We start from the raw sequence: 25,722 nt of genomic DNA on the forward strand, positions 1-25,722 counted from the left end.
CATATAATTTATGTGGCTAGTCAAAAGAAAGTTGAGATAAGTCATGATGTCACCTTCGACAAAGATATGGCCCTCAGGAAGATCAACAACCTTCCTATCCTAAGGAAGGACAAATCGATTGTCACCTCCAAGTGGCTCTACAAAATCAAGCATGTTGCTGATGGAAGTGCATAAAAGTTCAAGGCTTGCTTTGTTGCTCGAGGCTTCTCTCAAAAGGAAGGTGTAGATTATGATGAGATATTTGCACCTGTTGCTCGATACACCACCATCCGCTCGATCATAGCCCTTGCTGCCTCGCAAGGATGGAACCTACATCAGATGAATGTCAAGGCCACTTTCTTGCATGGTTCAATCAAAGAGGAAGTCTATGCAGAACAACTCGAGGGGTTTGAGGTTCATGATCGGGAATCTCATGTATGCAAGTTGAAGAAAGCTCTCTATGGATTGAAGCAACCACCTTGGGCTTGGTATGAGAGGATCGATAGCTATCTGATGAAGCTGGGATTCACTAGAAGTGAAGCTGATCTGAACCTTTACTTTAAGGTTGAAAATGATAAACCTCTCATTCTGGTACTTTATGTGGACGACCTCTTTCTGACAGGTGCAGACCCTCTCATTCACAAATGTAAGAGGGAGTTGGCTTCTGAATTTGAGATGAAGAACCTAGGACCGATGCATTATTTCCTAGGGTTGGAGGTCTGGCAAAAGCCAGGTGAAATTTTCCTCTCCCAAGGAAAATATGTTGTGAAGATATTGGAAAGATTTGGGATGGTGCACTGCAAGCCTTTGACTACTTCAATGGAACTTAACTTTAAGAAGTGATGTGGTAGTGTTGCTGGACCTGAATTGGGAAATTCTTCTAACTATCGTCAACTCATAGGAGCATTGATGTTCTTGGTGAACTCTCGTCCGGACATATGTTTTGCAGTTAACACATTAAGCCAATATATGGTTGAGCCTCATCATATACATTGGATTGGTGCCAAGAATTTTGTGAGATATCTTTGAGGCACAATTGCTCATGGACTGAGATACGCTACCGGAGATGTGAGGCTGCATGGTTATTCTGATGGTGATTGGGCTGGCAATGTGGTGGATCGCAAGAGCACTTATGGATGCTGTTTTTCTTTGGGTTCTGCTTCGATATCTTGGATGAGCAGGAAGCAAAAATCGATTGCCTTGAGCACCGCCGAGGCTGAATACATAGCTGCTAGTATGGCCTCCTGTGAAGCTGTTTGGTTGAGGAAGCTCTTCAGTGAGCTATTTGGACATGTGCTGGATATCACCGTGATCCTCTGCGACAACAAGAGTGGAATTTGATTATCAGAGGATCCATGTTTCATGATCATTCCAAGCATATAGATATCAGGTACCACCTTATCCGAGATATGATACAACAAGGAGCAATAAGGCTCCATCACATTGGGATTGATGAGCAGGTTGGTGATATTCTAACAAAGCCCCTAGGGAAGGTCAAGTTCTTGGCCATTCGAGAACGACTTGGAGTTGTGGAGAGACCCTGTTATGAGGGTCCTATATGGGATGGACATTGAGCTCTGGGAGCTTCGGGGGACTTGCGATACTTCTTGGAGCGATGAACAACCATAGGGTAAGTGGTTCAACCTTCCCCTAGTGGTTTGCTTTGTACAGGGTGAGTGGTTCAACCTTCCCCTGCGATACCCCTTGGCGACATGTAGGCAAGATGAGTGGTTCATCCATCTCCTGTTGAGACATCCCACCCATGCAGTTTGGGACTCATGGGAAGTACCTCTCTTCTGGCCAATGAGTAGGGAAATGAGGATAGGGACCATAGAACTACCGATGGACGCATCGTGTACTATTGTACTTCCTATGCTATGATGACCGATATTGATTTGGGATCAATTGAAATTGACTTCGAGTCAATAAGAGTGGTATGAGACACTCTCTTTTGATTGAAACTGACTTTAGCTCAGTAAGAGTGGTATGGCACACTCTGCTTTGATTAGCACTGACTTCGGGTCAGTAGAGAATGGTATGATACATTTTCGATCACTTCTTCTTCTTCATAGTTCAACAGAGTAGAGCAGTGCATTGATGGCAGAGATAGTATAGATTGGCAGATGGATTAGCAGATGGAGTTCTCCTTAGTTGAGAGGGAGTGTTAAAATTGGCAACTAGGGCCAAACTCCACATGGGTCATCTTATTTATGACAACTGATATTTTTCTTGGATTCCTCTCTCCGAGAGGTGTAGGATTGATCTAAAGATCATCCGATTCTGACATGTACAAATGAAGTTATGAATTTATTTTGATTATGGTCAAATTGTTAAGGTCGGCCAACAAACTTATGTAGGCTCAGAAGCCCAACAATCACGTCTATTCATCCTCAACATTGCATATAAATAGAAGGTGACTTAGCCTCATTTGGAAACTCTCATCTTCACACTTCTCTCTCTCTCTCCTCATTGATTGGGTATGAATTTCTTAACATACCTTAGACTTATGCCACGTATCTCAAACCAATTGATACAACCTCGGATCAAGACCACAAACTTTGGATCATGCGACCACAAAAACTCGGATCTATGCCACAGTCTTCAGATTAGTGCCATGAAGCTCGGATTAAGCCACCATCGAGCGCAGATCTATGCCATAGACTTCAGATTAGTGCCACAGAGCTCGGATCAAGCCACCACAAAAATTGGATCTATGCCACAAACTTCAGATTAGTGCCACAGAGCTCGGATCAAACCACCGCAAAACTCAGATCTATGCATAGACTTCAGATAAGATGAATTAGACCTCAATGAGAGAGAGAAAAGAGATTCCTTGCCTGATTAAACTTCTTGTTACTCCTTAGAAGACCTTCGCTTGATATTATTGAGTAGACATGCTTGAGAGTAGTGAATGCTTTGCAAGGAGAGGGAGTAGGCCTCTATATATAGCCATCAAAGTGATCTGAATGGGTGTGAAAGAGGGCAAGTCGACTTGACCATCTAGAAGGGTCGACTTGCACTTGTGGAGCCTTCATAAATTACAAAATGATAATAATAATTTTCTTTCTTTAAAAATATAATTTTTCTTCTTTCAATTCCATGTAAAATATGGCTTACAAAATTTATTTTGACCATGAAGAACATGCTAGAAGGAAATAATAATTCATTTTTCAAGTTACAATGAAAATAAATATTTCATGTAGACCGACCATAGCTACACTTTCAACATCCAGAACCTCAAATTCACCTCCTTGGCTAATTCACACAAGCCCTAACTTGGATGCTTATCTTTGAGAGGGCTGAATTAGGAAAGAGAGTGAAAATCAGATTTAACGATGAAATGATGCTTGATCACCAAATTGACAAGGCTAGTGCCTAGTCCTTGGGATGATGGAGTCTATGGGTGTGATAGATTGGCTAAATCTTGCAAAGGAGTAAGGATGTTTTGATGCCCTAGCACAAAACCCTAACTATTATCTTTGTGAGGGATCAAGGTCACTTGGGAGAGCTATTACAAAAGTTCACCAAGGGGATTGCCATTCACATTTCATACATGAATAATGCATACAATGATGATATCTAGATTCTATACAATAGATCTTCAATAATAAAAGCATAATAGAAAAACCCTAGATTATCAATTCATTCCATACATTAAACATAAGATAATTTTTTTCTTATCAAATAGAAGGCTCACTTACGAGACAAAATGCATGTACAATCCTTTATTGATCCAAGATAACTTCTCCAATGCCAAGAAAATAGCTCCAATAGACAAAGTTCTCCATAGAATCACATCTCTCCAAGATACAAGAAGGCCGAAATTCTCATGGAGGCCAAATTATGTCACAAGTGATGATGAATAGAAATGAATGATCCCCAAATCTATTTATATGAGGATGATAAGAGCTAATTAGCATAAAATCCCCTAGAAAACAAGTTTGATTACAATATAACCTTGGGTTACAAGCCAAGCCACTAGCTTAAACAATAAATTCCCTAATTAGCCCACACGTGTTAGCTGCTAGCTCTTTAGGGTTGACGCCATGCTTGAAATGAGCTCCAAATGTCATGTCTAAGATGATGTAGAAGCATGTAAAAATGAAGATTTGAGGGTTGACCCTCAAATCCACCCAGTGGCTCCTGTGGGTTCCTAAGATCTAGTTGGGGCACCACAAAGGGGTCTCCATGGGTCCCGAACTGTTCAAAGTGGCCTCCTCTTATCCAACATTGAAGGCTTCTTAGGCGCAACTAGCCATTCGAAGTCTCTGAAGGTGAGACCATCCTCATCCGGGCCCTGAATTAGTTGCCATCCATCAGTTGGTGTTAAGGCCAACCTGGGGGCATGCTTTGTCTAGGTGTGTCATCCCGAAGAATCATAAAATCCATTGCGAAGTGATCCAATGTCTTGGGTGTAGGAGCTGCCTTGGAACATGTCTCATTTGTTGCTGTTGCTAGCTTGCCAAAGAGTCTCAATGCTTCAACTGTGTGTGTGAATATAGTTCTCTAAGGGCATGGGTACTTATGGAGGTGCCCAAGACTTGGGTTGTTGAACCACCCGATAACCACAACAAGTATTCTAGTGAAAATAACTAGTTATTAGGGACAAGGATCATTATTGCATCTAAGTGAACCGAACTTGGTTGTCATGGGATATTTAATACTTCAAATAAGGACCCCCTTCGAAAATCTAGACCTTGAACTTGAAATGGTGTTTTCGCCCTAGGTAGGAGTGGCTAAAGGTCAACCCTATTAGGTGTTTCCAGCCCCTAAGGGGAAGTAACATTTCCTCAGTCTACTCATCGATCAATAGGTGTTAGTGAATAATAATGATGATAATGGAGGGGGTAAGACCTCATGGCCAAGTGCTGTGGTCAAAGGGACTGACTGATGGGGGTTTTCGCACCTTGAGTGTATAGATGTGAAGAGGGAGCATTCATGGATGCACGACTTACCAACTTGGCCTTTGTTTTTCCACCCCTCTTGTGCACTCCTACTTATTCTTGATTTTTCTTTGTATTATTACTCATAGTTCAACGGTTAGAGCTTGCTTTGAATGATGTGGCGGTTGTATTACCCCTTAATGATGAGTTAGTTTATCGCTCATTGGGGTGGGGACATGCAAGGGTTCCTTCTTTTGTTTAAATGGACCAACATGTGCTCAAGAACCGAGTGATGGCGATAATGAGTGACTCGTGAGGTAGAGCTCATGCTAGGCTTTTGCTCATATGCTAATTTTTATGTCCTTGACCATCTTTTGCATTTTGATTTTTCTTTTTTTTTTTAATTTTGCTGTGGCCATAATATGGTCTTTCTGTTTTTTTAGCTGCATCCTCATAGGGCAATGTTTCCGGGCCCTACCTAGGTATGTGGACATATGGGTGCCAAATCCCAAAGAATGCATGACATGTTGAACTTGCAGAATGGAGGTGAGGTAAGGACTTATAATGTGAGATGGAAACTGTTAAGTATGACATAAGGATAGATGTAACTACGCTATCTCAATTGGGGCTTCCCAAGTAGTGCCCGTCCTATACCCATTGGGCCATTAAGGAAGGTCCCACTGGACTAGGATGAAAGATTAACACCCCATAATCTATATCAAATGCTGAAAAACAAACAAGTATAAGCACCCGATTGCAAAATGACCAAAGTGCCTTTTGAGTGGAAGCCCACCTTTGTCCATGTGTTGATGTCAGATGGCTAAGAAGCAAATGGCTAATGCAATTGGTGGAGATATGGGGCATATCATCAACTAGTGGTGGATTTTAGGGGCTGTTGGTTGTATGTCTGACTGACTAACTATCATGAATAGGAGAAAAAAATTCTCCTATTGGGTTACCCATTTTGGTGGGTAACAGGGTAAGAGGTACAAGGGTATATTTGCCGTTGCTCCACCAAATGTCTTTGACAAGGGGACACACAGGGGCATGTTTGGGAGAACACCAAAATTTTAGGGACATCCAGGGGGGATGGGGGGTGCCATGGTGTGTGCGTTTTTATATATATAAACATGATTCAAATTCAAATTAAGTAAGGAATTACATTGATTCATACATCATAAATGCTTCAATGAAATAAAAATAGTAAAAATACTGTATACATTTATTTACATTCATCATTCGAGAATCTACATTGATTTAAATTCATCATTCATCATTCTAGAATCTGCATTGATTTATTTTAATTATTCATTATTCTAGAATTTTATTAGTACTAAGCAAAATAGTAGATACTAAAGTGAAGCTCAGAAATTGAAAAGAGTGATGAGTCAAAGGCTTGGTTTGAGGTGATCAGTCTCTAGAGTCAAGACTCAAAAGTTGAAACTGAAAATGAACAATGGACAATGAACCACTGGATCGGAACCAGACCAGTCATCGAATAGGTTGATGCCAAAACCGGGAATTGCAAAAAATTGAACCAAAAAATCGATTGACTAAAAAATACGTAAATATTCAAATTTTGGAAAAAATACATAAATATTCATGTTCATCCATATGAATCCAAACCATTATACACAAATATGCAAAGTTTATCATATGTATAGCAAGTAAGGGTGCATATAAGTAAAATAGCACAGAGTGTAATCCATATTTGGACCAAAAATACATCAACAAATAGGCTCTAGATGGCTTCTGTAGTCCAAAAAAATTATGTTGAAACAAATACCTACATATCATTAAAATCATTGCCTATATTGGGATCCTCATCATCAATATCAACCTCTAAGCATTAAAATGGGATAGAAAAAGCTGAATATATCAAATTGAGATTTGGCTTATGTGATGGGTACATTTTTACTAGAGTTATGACAAAAGTTCAACAATCAATGCCACCAACATTGAGGTACATAGAAGGCTTGGTGCTCTTGATTAAATGCCAGTTCAATACCCTCATAAGTGATAGAACCCAACGGAAATGTTGCAATCCCCACCAATTTTGAAATCTTGAAATCTGTTCAGTCTGCTAGATTTTGAGTGGGATCTAGAATTCTACTTTCTCCATATGAAATCCATTGAGGTTGGAACCGCTCCCAAACATCCTGAAACAATTAATGGTAATGTTAGAAACTTATGTACTTTAAGAATTTAGCATTATGATCAATTATATAGCATTAGTAGGACCTTAGGTTTGAATATTAGGCTACCTGTTAAAATTGGCAATTAGGGTCAAACTCCATGTGGGTCATCTTATTAATGGAAGTTGATATTTTTCTTGGATCCCTCTCATCGAGAGGTGTAGGATTGATCTAAAGATCATCCGATTCCGATAAGTATTCATGGAGATATGAATTTATTTGTGTTATGGGACAATTCATCAAGGTCTGCCAGCAACCCAATAACCCCCTCTTGTGCTCTACGTTTTAGTATAAATAGAAGAGGCCTTTAAGTCATTTGACACACACTCACTCTTGTGATCTCTCTTTATCCTGTTTTTGGGTTTGATGAAGATGAGATCTAGAGGGAGTGTCGCTGGCCTATTGATGCCCTAATCAGCAGTAAAAGGAAGAAGCCTCATGATGCCCTAATTCCCTAAGGAAGATACTCTATAATGTTGTCAAGAAGGTGAAACATGATTCCATTACGCTTCAAGGAGAGGCCTATATGTTAAGCAACCTAACGTTGTCCTGAAGGGGTCATATCCGCAGAGAAAGAAGACTCCTAGACCGCAGTCAATGAGGGTTTCATAGGCACCAAAAGGAGGCATGTATTTGCTGTAAAGAGAAAGGCTTGACAAGCTCTAACCACAGTCCAACCAAGTGTCACAATCTGGTGCCCTAGATGCAGTTAAGGGAGAGATGCACACATAGTCAAGGAAGAGAGTTATATGCTGTCCAAGGAAGGGATTTAATCCGCAGTCAAGAGGCACTAATACGTAGCCCAATCTAGGAGCCCTAATCCGCAGTTTGATGAGGCTCCTATCTGCCCTAACAGCAGTCCAAGAAGGAGGTTCAAGCCACTGCTAACAAGGTTCCTAGCAGTTGTCAAATTGTCCATTAAACCGCTGTCCAAACAAAAGTTTAAGATGCGTTCCGGTATGCCCTCATCCACTGTCAAAGGAGGGCTAGTGTTGCCCTTTGTCACAGTCCTAATGGAGGACATCCTGGCTGCAGCAAATATAGGAGGAAAACCTTAATTGAAGGAGCCCTTATCTATGTATGAAAGGACCCTTAGACACAGCAAGGAAAGTGGATCTAAAACTGCAGCAAGAGTTATTGTATTACAGCAAGATGCTGTAGGTGGCAGCATATATGTTTGGACATGATTTGTTCCTAGGACTGTTTACTTGGTTGGTGAATCAAAGTGCTGACAGCAAAGTCAAGTATAGCAAACAGCGTTGTAACAAGATTATGTCTGGGTATGTATAAAGGGTTCATGAGATCTGTTGGAAGAATCTCTTGCTACAGCTAGCTGCTTTGCTAGGCTGCAAGCCATAGCAAGCAGCTAAGGTTGTTCCATGACAGAGCTACAGTATTGCCGTATGCAGCATGTAGGTGACAGCAAGACAGTGGTGCAACTGATGATGAAGTGCAGCATAGCAGTCATTGAGTACAGATCAGTGATGGTGCAGCATTGAGTGCAGATCAGCGATGAGTACAACATTAGGTGCAGATCTGTGATAAGAGCAGCTCAATGATTGGAGCAGCACAGTGACAGGAGCAGCAACATGAAGTGCATAGTATGGTCATTAGGTCGAGCACTGTGATGATAAGTGCAGCATGGTGCAGCATGGTGAGGTACAGCAAGTGGACGAGATGCAGCACTATGATAGGTGAAGAAGTCACCTTGGAGAATCAGTTGAAGCAGCATGTCTTCAACTGATCTCATGTAGATATAGAAAGTCAAAGTGTTGACTTCTGTTGTAAATGTACTATCCTCTCTCTCTCTTTGCTGAACTATTGAAGAACATAGAAGAAGAATTGATCAAGGGTTTCCCCACATTGGGGTTTGTCCCTGGCTAGTGCCACATCCTGTGTCCTCTTGTCTTGGCTTGTCTTCTGCGATTTATGTTTATGTTCTATCTGCAGGTTACTTTAATGCTGATGTGATTGCTAATCTGAAAAAGATATTGAGCTAACTATGAATATTGAAATAAATTGCTCTAAGCATAGAACATACCTAAAATTAACACTACCTGATTCATAAATTATTGTTTTTAAGCAGAATTTAGGGAGGACACCCAGTCGTCCCCCTTTAAAGGGGAAAACCCAACCCTTTTTGAGGGGGAACACCCACAAGCACCACTTTTGGCGAAATGCATTCCCCACATTGAGGAAATGTTTCCCCGAGTTCCAGCAAAAGGAGACTTGGGGAAATGTTTCCCCAGACATCCCCCTGTCCTGGGAGCATGAGAAACGTGGGGAGTGCACCCCCTACCCTGGGGGACGCATCCCCATGGAACACGGAGATCTGCACAAGAGTCTGACTGTGTCTCCTTATCTAGATGAACATTACCTTCATGAGAACAAGCAAAATTCCATGTGCCTCCTTGGATAGAACCATTTTAGCGGGCAGTAATTCTTTCATTGGAGAAGACGATATAGCTACTGGAGAAATCCCAAGGGCATGCAGAAGGTTATCATTCCTACCTTTTACTATGAAAAGGGTCAAAACCTTTGCTGTGGATGAAGCATTCGTTGGGGGACCAAAAGTATGTGGGAGGCGACTTGACAGAGGTTTTGATGCCTCCCAGGAAAGGGTGGCACCATCAGGATCCGGAACATGTTTTTTGATAACTCTTTAGTGATAACTTCTCAATAGAATTCTGTTTATCCATAGGAATGGCATGGTGAAGAATTTCTTTAGCTTTCCTAGAGGAATCACAAGGGGACATCCTCTCTTCCTATCTTTAATCACGGTTTCTGTAATGCCAGTAGCAGGCTTACTGAAGAAGGGGCTTATTAAAAGGTGATGCCCATCAACACCTCAAGCAAGTTATTATTCTATTTGGAAAAGCAAATATTCAAGAAATAGAATTTTGTACACTGCCACAGCATGCTATACATGTAGGACTGAGATCAGAAAAATCTGGATCTTTGTTACTCCAAACAAAATAGAAAAGTTGTTTTTGCAAAGTATTTGTAGAAGTTTAATGCCCTTACAAGCCATATGCCGTTTTCTACAGATCGATTTTTTTTTTTCATAGTGAACTTGATTGAAGGTAAAGTATAAATTCAAAACCAGAACTCAACTGCAGATCTACTACTCAACTAATCTGCTCCAATATTCTTGCTTCTCCCTCTTTATCGTACAATATTTGAAGTCTCACAGTCCACTATGGGATTTTCCCTTATGTAACTTACTAGTATGTCTACTCTAAGTTCCTGTGAAACTATGCTTATAAAATTTGAATATCTACTTCTTTCAGCTATTTGGACCCCATATATTTGTGCTGAGAGAAGCAGGGTGCTCTATCATTCAGGTGGGGGAGATGGACATGCGTTTTTGTGTGTGTGTGTATAGTGTTAAATAAAATGGAATAAAGAAGCCGGCCTCTTATTTCTTTGACTTGCCATATTTAAAATTTTAAACAATAATTATAAACACTAGCAGAGATACATGTCAACCCGGGACCTATTAACTGCTGAAAGGGATCAAAATAGGATCTATAGGTGTACCCTGAGTTTTTTGATCTGTCTCAATGCTTGGTAGATCCAGGGTTAACATGGATTTATGCTAGTGTTAAATTAAACATATTATGATCATATATAAAATTCCTTAGTATTCTGTCTCTGGACAGAGGTTTTTAAATTCTCTGAATCTTTCCGGTGCTTTCACATCCAAAAATAAAGCTCAAATAATTTTTGCTATTCGTTTGTTATTTAGCATTATTAGAGAATTAGATAGTTTGTGTTTCATAACTTTTTCTGTCAATAGCTATGAATGATTGCAAATTCCTTATTTCCCCATACCTTGAATGGAAATATCCCTATTCCTTCTTTGCACATTCCTTGTTTTGTCCTGAACACGTTTTTTTAATAAAAGAAGATTTTGATTTTAAGCCAATTATTTTCTAGTAATATAACTAGTCTAGATCAATGTTCTGAGTTCTTCTGGCATTTGTTAAACTAAATTTGTTGACTTTCAATTGTACTGCAATGAACAAGTACAATTGATCGGGTTTAGCATCTTTTTTTTTAATTTGTAAAATGTATGCTTGTATTTTGTTGCTGAACAATAAATAATATAACAAGAATCATGCATCATTGCGCCACACTGTTATTGAAAATATTGCCCCTCCCTACATAGGCAAGGATATCCAGCATATCCACCTTGGCGCCATTCACAAGAGTCTATAACTTCTCTGAAAAAGCTGATTTCGGAATGAATATTATCTTATTCTATGTAGAATAAATCTTATTCTCATTTTGTTGGAAGGTGCAAATTGGTTGACTTAGAATGGCATTACCAAGAGCATCTGTAGTTCCAAGTGTCAACAGTAATTTGTTCATCTTTTAAAGGTTGCCAACTGATGGATTGAATTGATGTGTTATTTTAGGAGAAATATGGTCCAAAAGGTGAAGTAAAGGGTATCAAGAATTTGGGAGCAAAAGATAAACCTAATGCAAGTCGGAATGCTGATGTTGATTTGAGTGTTGGGCTGTCAACTCGCCCTCCCTGGGCTTGCAGGTAATTGTTATGCTTATTGTTTTAGTGGTGGCCAATATTGAATATAAGTTGCTTTCTTTCTGGTCAAGGTGTTGGTCAAATCGTACCATGCAGCAAACAAGCAACCTAGGAAAAATAAACTCATGTCAGACATGTAATGATACATCACTATCTTTCCCATTAGAGGAAATTGAAATAAAACAGTGATTTATTCAGTGTCTTCTGGGTAAAAATGGGATGGATACCATATTTACCAAAATGTTCCATCAACCATCTGTAAAATAAAACAAGGCCATCACATATGATCATTCTGGTTACATGCAACTAGCTTTGCTGCTTGATGTTTGCTGATATACCAGAAACTTGCACCTAAAGGGGACTTGCTTTCTCAGGCCTTACTAGTACACTATTTTGTGTTTCTACTTTTATATAACCTAATTGAAACCATAGTTTTGAAAATTTGCGAGTTACCAACAGATTGACATACTTATGCCATGCATTCTTTGTAAGTGGAACGACTTAATCAGTATATAACAGAAATCTGTTTACTTTGCTCTAACATTGCCTATCAAATCTTCATTGATGGATGGAATGGTTATTGAACCGCCCAAGCCTTGGAACTAAACATGAGAACAAGTGCATTGGGTCAAAAACAGATAAACAGGTCATTTCTTGCACTGGCCAATGCAGATAAAGGGGTCAACAGCTGCATTCCCATTCCAGGCACACACTTGCATGGGCCCAAAAAACTGAATTTTTTTTTTTTTTTTTTCCTGATTTTTCTGGTTGCCTGTGTACTGTCTAGGGCCAGTAGCCTTTGTCTCAGTCCTTCTTGAATAGACTTAGTTTCCTCTTCTTTAGATCCAAGGATTTGGACCAAAACCCCCTTGTTGAAGATGGGCAGCTGAGGGAGAAATTCCCTCCTTGGAGAAGCCCAGCAAACCCTAAGGAGACCCCACTTGCTGTTGGAAAAATTTAATTTGCACATAGGAAAATATTATTTTTAATGCTGGTCCATGTCACCTCAAAAAGTACAAGTCGGCCTAAAGGAAAAATTCGTCCTCCTAGACCACATTTAAATAGACCATGCTTGACATCACTTGGAGGCATCACATCACACATTCATTTCTTCATTTGTTCGATCTGGTCTGCAATTGCAGGGTCTGAGCTCACACGTGCGAAGAGGAGAGAGAAAAATCTGTTGACTGAATTTGACTTCTGTTTTGGGACCTTTGACCAGCATTGACTTTGGATGATTGGACTTGATTTGACTTGGTTTTTGGGTCTGTTCTTGGAGGCCAAATTTAGGAGAGAGAAGACCGAAATTTTCTGGGCACTTTGACCAGTGTTGACCGCAGATGTACAGCTAGGGTTTCTGCAGGGTTGACTTTGACTTTGACTGATTTCTGAGGCAGATTTGTGGACTGTTTTGACTGGGTTTGACCAAGCAAGGAAGGCCGAGTTTGTTGCTTCTTTGACCGAACTGTTTGGATCTAATTTGACTGTTGACTTTGGACTGGTTAGGGCTGCATCGACTGCTGTTGACTTTAACTGTGACATAGATGGAAAATTGCAGAATTATTGTTTGACTATATTGCTCATATTTGATTGGATATTGGATTAGTTGACTTGAAAGTAAAGGCTTTGACTATTGACTAATTGTTGATGTTCTTGGACTATGTATCTCTCTGCTGAACATTTGATGAACATCTAATAGAAGAAGAATCTGGTTGGATTTTCCCCCTTGTGGGGTTTTTCCCTAGTCTTTGACCTAAATCTCTGTGTCTCATTTGATCTTGGCTGTCTTCTATTGTGCATATGGTTTACTATTCTATCTACAATTGCTTACTGTTATTGGGTGATTGAAATTGAATTGGAAAAGTAGTTGCTACTGAAAGAAGAAATTGTTAAACTGATTGTTACAACATAGAACATTGGGAAATTTAACGTGGTATCAGAGCTAAGGTGAAGACAATCCCAAGGAGACTAGAGCAATCACCTTTTGAAGATATCTTATCCACTGTTGAAGATCGTTTGACTTGGTCAAGATGATTACCTCATACTTCAAGATTGAGGAGGGGCTTAATAACTCATCAAACTATGCTGTTTGGAGAGCTACGGTTGATTTGACTTTGGAGGAGAATGATATTGTGGAATATGTTGAAGGCAAGGTACTTGAACCTTCGGAAAATGCTTCTGCTGCTATGAAGTCCAAGTACAAGAAAGTTGAGGTCAAAGCTAAGAAAATTATTATTGATTCTTTGAGAGATCATTTGATCATTTATGTTTTGAAATTGAAGAAGTCTAAGGAAATGTATGATAAGTTGGTGGGGATGTATGAAGTCAACAACTTGATCCATATTCTTTCATTGAAGAATCAAATCAAGGACATCAAGATTAACAAGGGAGAGACCATACAATCATACTTCATGAGGATATCTCAACTCAAGGATCAACTTTTGTATGTTGGAGAGATCACATCTGATAGAGAGTTGGTACTAATCGCCCTTGGAGGTCTTCTTGTGATTTTGAAAACATTTATTACAAACATTAGCAACAATGGCAAGTTTCCCACATTTTATGAGCTCTTAGGCAAATGCACTCAAGATGAGTCCAAGATGATTTCTAGAGGGATAATACAAAAGCATGAAGAAGGAGAACCTACTGCATTTGTTGCCCAAGGGCCAAGACAAGAAGAGGAAAGGAATAGGAGGACCATCTAATTCAAGAGAGCTTGCACCAACATTCAAAAACTCCATTAGAAGATCTAAAGGGGACATATCAAAATTTCAATGTTTCAAATGCCACAAGCATGGTCACTTTGCCCAAGACTGTTTGGAAAACGAAAATGCTCCTAGGTCTTACTACAACAACCGTGGCTTCAACAACAACATATTCAACATTAGAAGAAGAAGAGATGCTCCTGCTACTTGTGAAGAAGGCCACTATCCTCAAAAGAGATCAAGGTATTATAATAATGCGACTACATCTACAACTCAATCTGAATAATTTCATATTTATGCTCTTTCTAGTTCCTCTCCTCCAGATTCTTTTGATAGTTGGTTGGTAGATAATGGAGCTTCTGGACACTTCACTGGTTGTTGTGAAGTCCTCACAAAACTGGTTGAGAGGAAGACCAATTTGAAGATCATTCTTGGGGACAATTCTACTTATCTTGTAAAGGGTTTTGGTTCCGTTTCATTTCTTTTGGATTATGGTCAAACTATACTTCTACAAGATGTTCTATAGGTACTGGGATTGAAAAAGAATCTTGTGTCTATATCTACCTTGGAGGAAAAAGGAATGAAAGTTTCTTTTATAAATGGAAAGGTTCTTACTTGGTCAATGAAGTCTAGCTTGAGGGATGCATTTACTTTGGGATCAAGAATTGAAGGCCTTTACAAATTTAATGGAAGACCGATCCTAGCATTGGTCCATTATAGTAATCATAAATGTGAGCTATGGAATCGTAGATTTGCACACCTTCACTACAAATTCTTGCCTCGTGTGAGAAAGATGGTTTCTGGGATGCCTGAGATTTGTGTAGATCATGACGGTGTTTGTCAAGGATGTGCTAGTGGAAAACATGTAAGGAGACCATTCCCTGCTAGTAGAAGCAAGATAATGGAATACTTTAACTTATACATTCTGATTTGTGTGGACTTATGCCAGTGACTTCTCTGGGTGGCTACTTGTACTATATAATCTTTGTGGATGACTTTCCCTGTAAGACATGGATTTTCTTCTTAAAGAACAAGGACCAAGCATTTGACATGTTTAGGGACTTCAAGGCCCTGGTGGAGAATCAAATAGGGAAGAAGATCAAAATTTTTAGGTCTGACAATGGACGAGAATTCATTTCAAATGAATTCATTTACTTTTGCAAGAAAGCAGGAATCAAGAAGGAGACTATTGTACCTTATAACCTTGAGAAAAATGATGTAGCTGAAAGGAAGAACAAGACTATCATGGAAGTAGCTAGATCTATGTTGTATGATCAAAAGTTGTCGAAGTTTCTATAGGGAGAAGCTACTAACACTACTGTCTGTGTTCAAAAGAGGACTCCTCATCAAGCCTTGGGTGACAGGACTCCTGAAGAAGTTTTCATAGGTGTAAAGCTTGATGTTGGACACTTAAGGATCTTTGGCTGCCCTGTTTACTTTCATGTGCCAAAGGACAAGAGGAACAAGCTGGGAGCTTGCTTAGTATGAGGAAGATCAGTCTATGGGACTAACTCTCTTAGTTTGAGGAAAGACCTTTCCCGTAGCGAAAGGTTGGTTATCCCTCCCTTACCTGAGCCTCTTTGAGGGGAAGAAATAAAGGGCATTTAGAGTCTTTCCTTATTAGCTGGGCATATCTATGTAGATGGGTAATATTGGTGGTTCTTCTCCCGTTGGCTCAGGCATATCTTGGCTAGGAAAGAAAGGTACTTTTGTGGGTTACTGTGAAAATTATAAAGCATATAGAATATATGTACTTGGTCCAAGGAATATAGAGTTTAGCATGGATGTGACATTTGATGAAGATGTTACTCTTAGGAAAGCAAGGGACACTCCTCCCCTTTCCAATGTTGGGAAAAAGGATGATGCAATGGATGTACAAGAAGAGTCTCCCATGCCTGAGCCAAAGCTTGATCTTGCTGATGATTCCTTGGAAACTATGGACCCCTTGGATCCCCCTCTGTGTGATCCTCCCACTAGGAAGAGACCATTATGGCTTCGTGACACCTTACAGGATGATGAGAGACATGCTACTGCAAGAGGAACCTCTAGGGAAAGTAAGAAGGCATGCAGATATTAGGGATATGTTGTAGCAATGAGCAACATTATACAGGATGAACTACAAACTTTTGAGGAAGCGGTGAAAGAACAAGTATGAAAGGATGCTATGGTTGACGAATATGAATCCATTACAAAGAATGATTTGTGGGAAGTGGTTTCGAGACCCAAAGGGTGTTGATTTTTGTAGCATCAGATGTGTTCTAGCCACAGAATTTTGTGGAGAGGCAAGAATAGATGTATTCTCCAAAACCCATAAATCATTTAAGAAAATTCCACCTAGGGACGACTTAATTAAAATAATTAACTTTTTTTAATAGTTCGTAAGTCTAAACTTAGGAAATCTGGTTACTTAAAGGGTATTAATTAAGTCATTGTGAGAATATTCGAGAAGAAGACATGGATTGATTTCTAGTTAATCTTAGCCATCGATTATGATTTAATCTTGGCCGTTGGTACTCCAACAAAAGATTATAAGAAGAAGTCAATGGGTTGATGGAGAACACACTAGGACAGATACTCAGTTTCTCAAGCAGATCTATTTTCTCAGTGGCTGAAGTTCGGCAAGAGAAAATCGAGTTAGAGAGTGAGTTGCAGGTGGGAGAGAGAAGGCATCAACATAATCTGAGAGTGTAGGACAAATTTGGAAGGGGCAGCACAAAGGAGGGACACAAAACATCGATGCAGAGGAGTGACGAAGGCCATATGCAGTCACTATGCAGAGAGTGACACAGAAAGGGCAGCGAAAGGGTAGGAGGTCCTCTTCATGGTCAGAAAAGCACTGTGGAATGTGAGAAATTGATCAGTAAATTTATCTCAGCGATTCTTCCTCTGTTTTGTCTATCCATATTTTGTACATAAATTATTGCTAAATATTAATAAAAGAAACCCTCATCTACTGCATCGATTTTCCCACATTGGGTTTTTCTGGGGACAATTGTCCAAAAATAACTGTCATTGATTATATATGTGCTAGTATTTTTCTTGTTTTTACTTTCCACAAAATTTTCTTTGTGAAGGTTGCAGTGTATGTAGTTCGATATTTGCTGTAGAAAACTGCAAATAATTTGTTTAAGTAATTTAACAAATAGGAGAAATATTATTAGTTGCTGTAGTAGGATTCAGGATCATCAAATTTTCACATGGTATCAGAGCACTAGTAAAGCAGGAAGAGCTCGGTTGCAGATGAAAGAAGGATTTCGAAAGCATTGTGTAGGCAACTGTTCGAAACCAGAGAGGTTGCACATTGCATTTGCTAGGTGGGCAAATTTTTGTGGAAAATTAATTTTCTGAGTGAGTCGACATAGGATAAAATTTCCCTGATCGAGTTTTGTCAGAGGCAGAGGGAGCAGTGCAACAGTTTCCACATAGAGCAGGACGTGTATTTTTTGCAGCTGCGAATTCAGTGTTGGGAAGGAAAAATAGCACATGAAATTATGGATAATCAAGATAGCGGAGCTTCGGCTCACATGACTGGATTAAGGGAATATTTCTCGAGCTATGAAGAGGAGCAAATGGACTTCCATATCACTATGGGCAATAGAACTAAGTGTACTCCAGTACGGAGAGGCACCATAGATTTTCATATGGAAGCAGGAACCAACATTAGCGCCACGAATGTATTGCATGTGCCAGGATTGGGTATGAACCTAATTTCAGTGTCCCAGAGGACAAGGGATACGATGTGTACTTTGTGGGAAGGAAAGTATATGTCAAGCATCCCACCTGGAAGAAGGTGAGATAGATTGGAGTTCGAAGCAACATGCTATATAGATTGTACATTGATTCTCCAATGGCACTGATAGGCAGTGATAGCAACAATAGGAAGGAGCTGAACGAACCATGGCACAGGAGGATGGGACACTTGCACCATGGAGCACTTAATATGCTTAGGGAGACTGTAACAAGAGTTCCAACTCTTAGCACCGAGCATGATGATCTATGTTGAGGATGTGTACTTGGGAAGTATGCAAAAGCAGCGTTTCCCAGAAGTGATAGCAGAGCCAATGGCATGTTGGGATTGATACACAGATATTTGCGGCCTTATGTCCACCAGAGCTCTTAGCGGTGGCGAGTATTTCGTCACCTTTATCGATGACCATTCAAGAAAAACCTAGATCTACTTCTTAAAGACCAAGGGTAACGTCTTTGATCAGTTTTGAGAGTTCAAGGCTCTTTTAGAAAACATGACAAGGAAAAATATCAAGGTACTACGTTCAGATAATGGTGGAGAATACACGGATAAAGACTTCACAGATTTCTGCGCGAAGGAAGGTATCAAAAGAGAGTGGACAACTCCCTACACTCCACAGTGGAATGCAGTACCTGAGGATTGGGGCAACTTCACATCAAGCATATATGCCAAGAAGGAAGGAACCACTCTTAGTGAAATTTGGTCTCTATGCAGGACAGAGGAAACCAGACTTAATGCAAAAGAAGAGGTGGGATCAAAGGAGCAAGCATTTGCTACCATGGCCAGGAGAAAGGGTAAATTTGATAAATTTGGTCCATGAAGAACAAACATCAAAGACATGTCCAAAATCCAATGTTTTGGATGCCAAGAATATGTACACTACAAAAGGAATTGTCCTAAGCTTAAGAAGGACAACAACAACAAAAGGAAGAGGGAAGAAGCTCACATAACTCAAGAGGTGAAATAAGATGAAAAGAAGCAAAAGAAGGAAGATCCTTTAGATCTGTACTATGACTAGGTCAATCTCTTTTCTTCTTTCAAGGTTTTGAGTAGGATAGGAGCATGTAATAATAGAATAAAATTACATGGCTAGAAACATCCTCTAGAATCTAGAAGCATGATGTACATAGAGTTCTAGATACTCATGAAGATGTAGCATCTATAATGAGAATAAAAATGCATGGATAGAAATATCTTCTAGAATATAGGAGCATGGCAGATATGGCTCAAGATATTCATGTAGAAGAAGCATACCTAGTATAGGACCTCATCCACAATGAAGGAAAAATTGATTATGATTAAGAATCTTAGAAGACCTCCATCATCAAAAGAAAGAAAACATTTGCTAGGCAAGGGTCTTTAAGATCCTATGATGGAATCTTCAAAAGAAGGTTCATGAGCCAAAGCAGATGTCTTATTGGGAATCTCATTCATGGGATTCAAGAAAAGGATGATATGCAGGCATGACAGGATGAAGCAAGACGGGCCACACCAACGACAACCAAATGAAGATAAGATGATCAAAGGAGAATCAAGATGAGGCATGTATGCGTCAAGGTTTAGTCATGTTATCATCTGTATATTATTGAGTCATGGGAATAGTTTTATAACATGATCAAGTAGGAAAGAATCTCTTTCACCAATGACATGCTTGATGGCATGTAGTACAATGCAATGAAGGTCAACAAAACAATATGCTCACATAAGGACTATAAAGTTGCTAACTACGAAGCAAGAAGAAATGCTGACTAGTCCAGGAAACAAGCAAGGAAGAAATGCTCTCACAAGAAGCATAAGATGGTTGACCTATCTATCTAATAAAGAAGCAAATGAAGAAAGAGATCAAGCAAGCGAAGAACACCATGATCACCAAGAATCACTATCTGACAAGATACTTTGAAGATATCTCCCGAAAGCAGGCATGACAACTCTGACAAAGGAAGGAAGGACCCTTGACAGCTATGAAGGCCTTGGAGATATAAAAGGTGCAGATAACTGGTTCTACTCTACGAAGATGTCGTGATGAAGATACCATCCAGCAAAAAGCAATGTTGAAGCAATATCAAGATGAAGTCATGATGGGCTACTAGGTCGAAGCATGTAAACAAGCAAGTACAACGAAGCATCCATGAGAAGAGTATTTCGAAGCATGGACAAGATGACAAAGGAGTAGCGAAGATGACAAGAAAGCCACTTTCGACGAAGAAAACAATGACATGAGAAACCAGGAAGGAAAGTGATTGATGGATGGTGCCCTACCTTGATGAAGTTCAAACAAAGAATTCATGACATCAAAGAAAGGAAGGACACCAACCAGCTGAAGGACCCATGAAGAAGAAGCTGTTGATGAATGAAAGATTACCTAGTTAAGAGGGAGCTCAGACAGGTCCCTGATCAAGAGGGAGTTTTGGATCACCCCTGATTACAAAGGAGTGACAATTGTGTTTTCCATTTCATGGTTCATGCACTAGACAAGGACTAACAGCCGTAAATCTAGATGAAGGCCATGAATGGAAATGTAGACACAAGATAGACACAACATTCTTGTCTTCACTTGGGAAGAAAGAATGGGAGGATTAGGTAATCATTTGGCATCCGATACTCTTTGAAGATGTGTAGGGCATCCAAGACAAGAGTAGGCAAGAGGACCGATATTCTTTGAGGGTTGGGAACACAAGATAAGAATAGTCCTAGAAGGTCATACTCAGAGAACACCCGGGTAGGTATGTACCTTGAGAGACAATGATGAAGGTGTCTATAAATCATTGGTCTCACCAGCATTGTAGCTCATGATCTCATGAAGAGATGGAGCTGTTAGTCAAGGCTTTGCACTATGATAATTTGATGGGTATGATGCTATAACAGATCGATTGCAAATCCGGTTTCTCTTATGTGAATTCTTCAAGATTGATAATAGCCAAATACCTTGTAATGTTGTATGAATACCTCCCTAGTTAAGAGGGAGTGTTGAAGGAAGTGTAACTAGGTTCGATCTTCATAAATGTAAGTTTGACTTTTGTATTTATTCAAGAAAAGAGAAATTATTTGTCAATGAGTTTCTTGCTCATTGAATTAGGTCAAGCACATGTTTAAGTGCTTCTAGGAAGTCAAGAGTCAATGTATTTATGTAAGACCCTTTGAGGGCATGTTACACTATGTATAAAATAATATAAAGGTCAAAGGAATACCTCCAAGACAAGTGCAAGTCCTCTCCATGCAGCAACGTCCTCCTCAAGAAGCAAAACAAAGAAAATAATGAAGAAATAGTCAAGTTGTCCTAAGGACAGCTAGTCAGCCTAAAGGAGGGATAGTTCTCTATATATAGAGGCTGTCCACTCCTCCAAAGATAGCGAAGATCATCTCTGAAATCAACGAGCAAGTGCAGCCAAGTGAAAGGTGGAAAAGTCAAGTTTAAGGGAGCCTCTAGAGCAGCGAAGAAGGAGGAAAGATAACCGAAGAATAAAGGACTGTTTTAGGGTAAGCTGCAGCCACACATGCGAGGAATTGAAGGGCTGACTGCGGTCACTACAGCAACAACTTTAAGGTTGCTCATCCATCATTGTTTGGGCTTCAAACTAGGCCTACTAGGCCTTCTATCCAAGCGAAGAGGGAAGGACATCAAGTGAAGTAAGAAAGAAGAAGACCGAAGTATAAGGGACTATTTCTAGGGCTAGAAACAGTCACATGTGCGAGGTGCAGTGAGGGTATGTCTGCGGCATAACAACAACTAGTGAACAGTCCATTGTTTGGGTGAGAAATCAAGCCTACAAGGACTCCCAAGCCTAGTGAAGGAGCCTATCTCTCTAGCGAAGGTGAAAGGACCCTAATTCACTAAGGGTACCCTCCACACATAAGAAAACTAAGGCAGCAGAACAACAGTACAATCATACACCCATACATCAAGAAGGATCTCACTTGGTCAAAGAAGAAGTCTAATTGAGCAAGGGATAGAAGAGGAACACCTCATCTAGAAGGCTCACTCAAGGAAGGTCTATCTCTAGACAAGAAACAAAGAAGAAGGACAAAGTGTTGGGGAGCAAAGTGCCGGAAGGAGGAAGCCTATGTGCCGAGGAACAAAGTGCAGAAAAGAGGAGAGGACTTGACTTGTGCTTGGAGGATATCCTAGTCAAGGGTCTAGGGTTTGGCATTGATCAATAGAAGCTTCAATAAGAGAAATTCACGAAAGGGTTTTCCTCTCAAGAGAAGAGAGGTTTTGGCCCTGGCAGAGAGCCAACATCTTGTGTTCTTGTTCTTATGTTTTGGTAGCAGTTTGATGAAGTAAAAACACATGCATTAATAATAATAAGAAGAAGATTAAGCTAATAAGAAAAGTAAAAAGACTCCACAAATTGTTATCAAGTAACGAAGAATTTCACTTCACACATTTTCCCTAGATTCTTCAACAAAAAGGAGCTCGTAATCACTGCTCTTCTAGGACTACCAAAATCTTGGAGTGCTTTTGCATCAGGACTTAATACTTGGAAGGATATTCCAATATTTGAACAAATGTGGAATGCATGTAGTGAAGAAGAAGCTCGAGTATCGTTGGTAAACAACAAGGAGGATGAAGAAGAAAACACATCAAATGCCTATTGTGCTCATCACAAGAAGAAGGGAACCTTCAAGAAGTTCAAAGGACCAAATAAGAAAATTGACCTATGCAAGATTGAATGTTACAATCAGTGTTGCACGAAGCGCCCCCCCGGTTCGAAGCTCCGAAGCGCGTCCCGTACGGAAGCGCCTAGGAAGCTTCATCGGAAGCGGCGCTTCGGCTTTTTAAGCCGCTTCCTGGAATTTCCGAAGCGCCGGCCGGAAGCGTCGCTTCCATGCCTCCGAAGCGCGCTTCGTACGGCGCTTCGAGCCTCAGAAGCGCGGCGCTTCGGAGTAGGAAGTGGCCGCTTCGCGCACGCTTCCGTACGCTTCGGCCAAAAAGGGCACGCGCAAGGGAAAAAAAACACTCTTTTTTTAATTTTTTTTTTAAGTTATGTTAACTCAACATTAAGGGGGTGGGTTAGGGTGAGGTTAGAGTGAGGTTAAGGTGAGGAATGAAAAGAATAAAGCCCCCATTCATTCCTCATTTTCTCACTTTGAGTTTATGAGAGTTGGAGAAGAGAAGAGAGGAGAGGAGAAGAGAAGAGAGGAAAGGAGAGGAGAAGAGAGGAGAGCTTGGAGGAGTGAAGAAGGAGGAGCTAGGAGAAGGAGGAGGAGCTTGGAGGACTTCATCTACAAGAGCTAAAGAGGTAAGTTCAAACCCCAAACTCCCTTGTTTTTTTGACAATTTTTTTGTATTTTTCTCCTCCCTCTCCTACTCTTTCCCATTGTTTCTACTTGCTCCTTTATTTACAGGTTGTCCACCACCTATATCCATATTCCAAGATGGTGTTCTTTTGGCTTCTATGTATCATTCCACTCTTGGTTTTAATGATGGCAAAGGTGAATAGGAATAGAAGGGAAGAAACAGAAGAGGACAGTGGTGATGGTCCTAATAGGAGTGACCCAATGAATGATGAGGAGGAAGGGTTTGAAGAGGAAGGGGATGAACCTGAAGGGGACACTGAAACACAAGATGGGAAAGCTACATCAACACCCTTGTGGAACTATGTGACCAAACTTGATGGGGGAAAGGGTGGTGGATCTTACAAATTTGTGTGCCCTCATGGTTGTCATGGAGGAAAACCATATTGTGGTTCATATACCCGTCTGAGGAGGCATCTTTGTGGGGTGCTGGACAGTGATGAAAAAAAGGGTCCTGTGGGGGTACAAATTTGCCCAAACATTTCAACTGAAGAAAGAAGAAAATACATCCAAATAGAGATGGCTGCACAACAAAAAAACAAGAAACAAAAAACTCATTCTGAATCAAGTGCAACCTCTAAATTTGGTAGTTGCTCATCTCCTCATGGTACTTCTGCAAGCTCTGGAGGTAGAAGAACAATAGGGGATTTCCTTAATGTTGCTGGGAGGGATGATGTGGATGGAAAGATAGTCCGTTTTCTTTGTGCTTGCGGTGTACCATTCAATGTGCTTCGCTCTCCCTATTGGCATGAAATGGTAAAGGCCATCAATGAAGCCCCAAAAGGATACAAGGCCCCCAACTATGAGAAAGCTAGAATAGTGTTATTAGAAAGAGAAAAAGCTAAGGTTCAAAGAGCTTTGACACGTTTTACAAATGAGTGGGTAGATTCTGGGGTATCCATTGTATCAGATGGGTGGACAAATATTAGAAACCAACTTTTGATAAATGTTCTTGGTGTTTCTTCTAGTGGTGCAGTGTTTATTGCATGTCATGACTCCTCCTCCATCACTGCATCTGCACAAAACATTGCAGATCTCCTATTGAAATCAATCAAAGATGTTGGTCCGAATAATGTGGTTCAAGTGATCACAGATAATGCAGCAGGAAAAATTATTGAGCGTACTCATCCACACATCTTTTGGTCTGGGTGCCTGGTTCACACATTGAACCTTTTGATGCATGATATTGTGAAACACAAAGAATGTGGGTGGATTGCTGAGGTTTACAGGAGAGGGAAGCAGCTCATTAAATTCATCACAGGGCATACAAGGGTAAACTACTTCTATGGCACTTACTCCAAGTTGCAATTACTTAAAATTGCAAAGACAAGATTTGCTAGTTATTACCTCACCTTTAGGTGGCTAGTGAAGGTGAGACAAGCTTTAACTAATCTGGTGTGTGCTGAAACATGGGATGAAATTAACACTGACATAGATGGTGCTAATGCAGTCAAGGACACTGTTCTTGACAGTTACTTTTGGGGACAGGTTAAATATGTTTTGCAATTCACCAAACCAATTTATTACATGATCAAGTTTGCAGATTCAGATCGACCAGTAATTGGGGAGGTGTATGAGCAAATGGATAGCATGTTGGGGCAGATTAAAGACATTGTTGAGCCTAGAGATACCACCTTGTACAATTATATTCGTGTAGAGGTGGAAAACCGATGGGAAATGCTAAATGTTCCATTGCATGCATTAGCATATGTTTTGACACCTAAATACTATCATCCATCATGGCTTTCAACACCAGCACCTGGGGGGGGAAGCAGGAGAAAACCACACCAAGATCAAGAGGTTCACAAAAAATATATGGCTGCATTGAGTAAATTAATCCCTGATGAGGAGGAGGCTGCATTGGTACGGAGACAGGTGAGCAACTATACGCTCAACACTGGTCCATTTGGGAGCATGCATGCAATTAAAGATCGAGAGACTTTTTCTGCTCTTGAGTGGTGGAACATGCATGGAGGGGGTACTCCACTTCTACAGAGTTTGGCATTGCGGGTGCTATCACAGGTGGTAAACACTTCTTCTGCAGAGAGGTGTTGGAGCTCTTATTCTTTCATCCACAGTGTTAAAAGGAACAGGTTGAATTTAGACCGGGCAGAGAGCTTGGTTTATGTTCATTACAACTTGCTATTGTTGTCCCATTACTGTGAAGATGCAAAGTCTAATAAAGACTTGTTGATTTGGGACAAGAATCCAGAGGAGCCCAATTTGGAGGATGAAGTGTTGCGATTAGAGCAATTAGAGGATGCTCTTATCCAGGTATGTCCATTGTGGTATGAATTTTCCAATTTTCCCTTATAAAGCATTTCTCTAATTCATGTTTTTAATTTTTTTGTTAACTAGTGTTTTTTTT

The 25,722-nt window shown here is 40.2% G+C and overlaps 1 pseudogene across 1 annotated transcript in view; it reads left to right on the forward strand.

The window, feature by feature from the left end:
* Positions 1 to 25,722, forward strand: part of LOC149144498 (uncharacterized) — a 221,162-nt pseudogene that overhangs the window by 145,938 nt on the left and 49,502 nt on the right. Inside the window, exon 3 of the transcript XR_016264705.1 lies at positions 11,479 to 11,609. The product of XR_016264705.1 is annotated as an uncharacterized LOC149144498 (transcript). The remainder of the gene's footprint in view (positions 1 to 11,478; positions 11,610 to 25,722) is intronic.

Source organism: Pinus tabuliformis, chromosome X (assembly GCF_031772625.1).
Source record: "Pinus tabuliformis cultivar Carrire ecotype Pingquan chromosome X, CPIR1, whole genome shotgun sequence".
Taxonomy (NCBI): Eukaryota; Viridiplantae; Streptophyta; class Pinopsida; order Pinales; family Pinaceae; genus Pinus; species Pinus tabuliformis.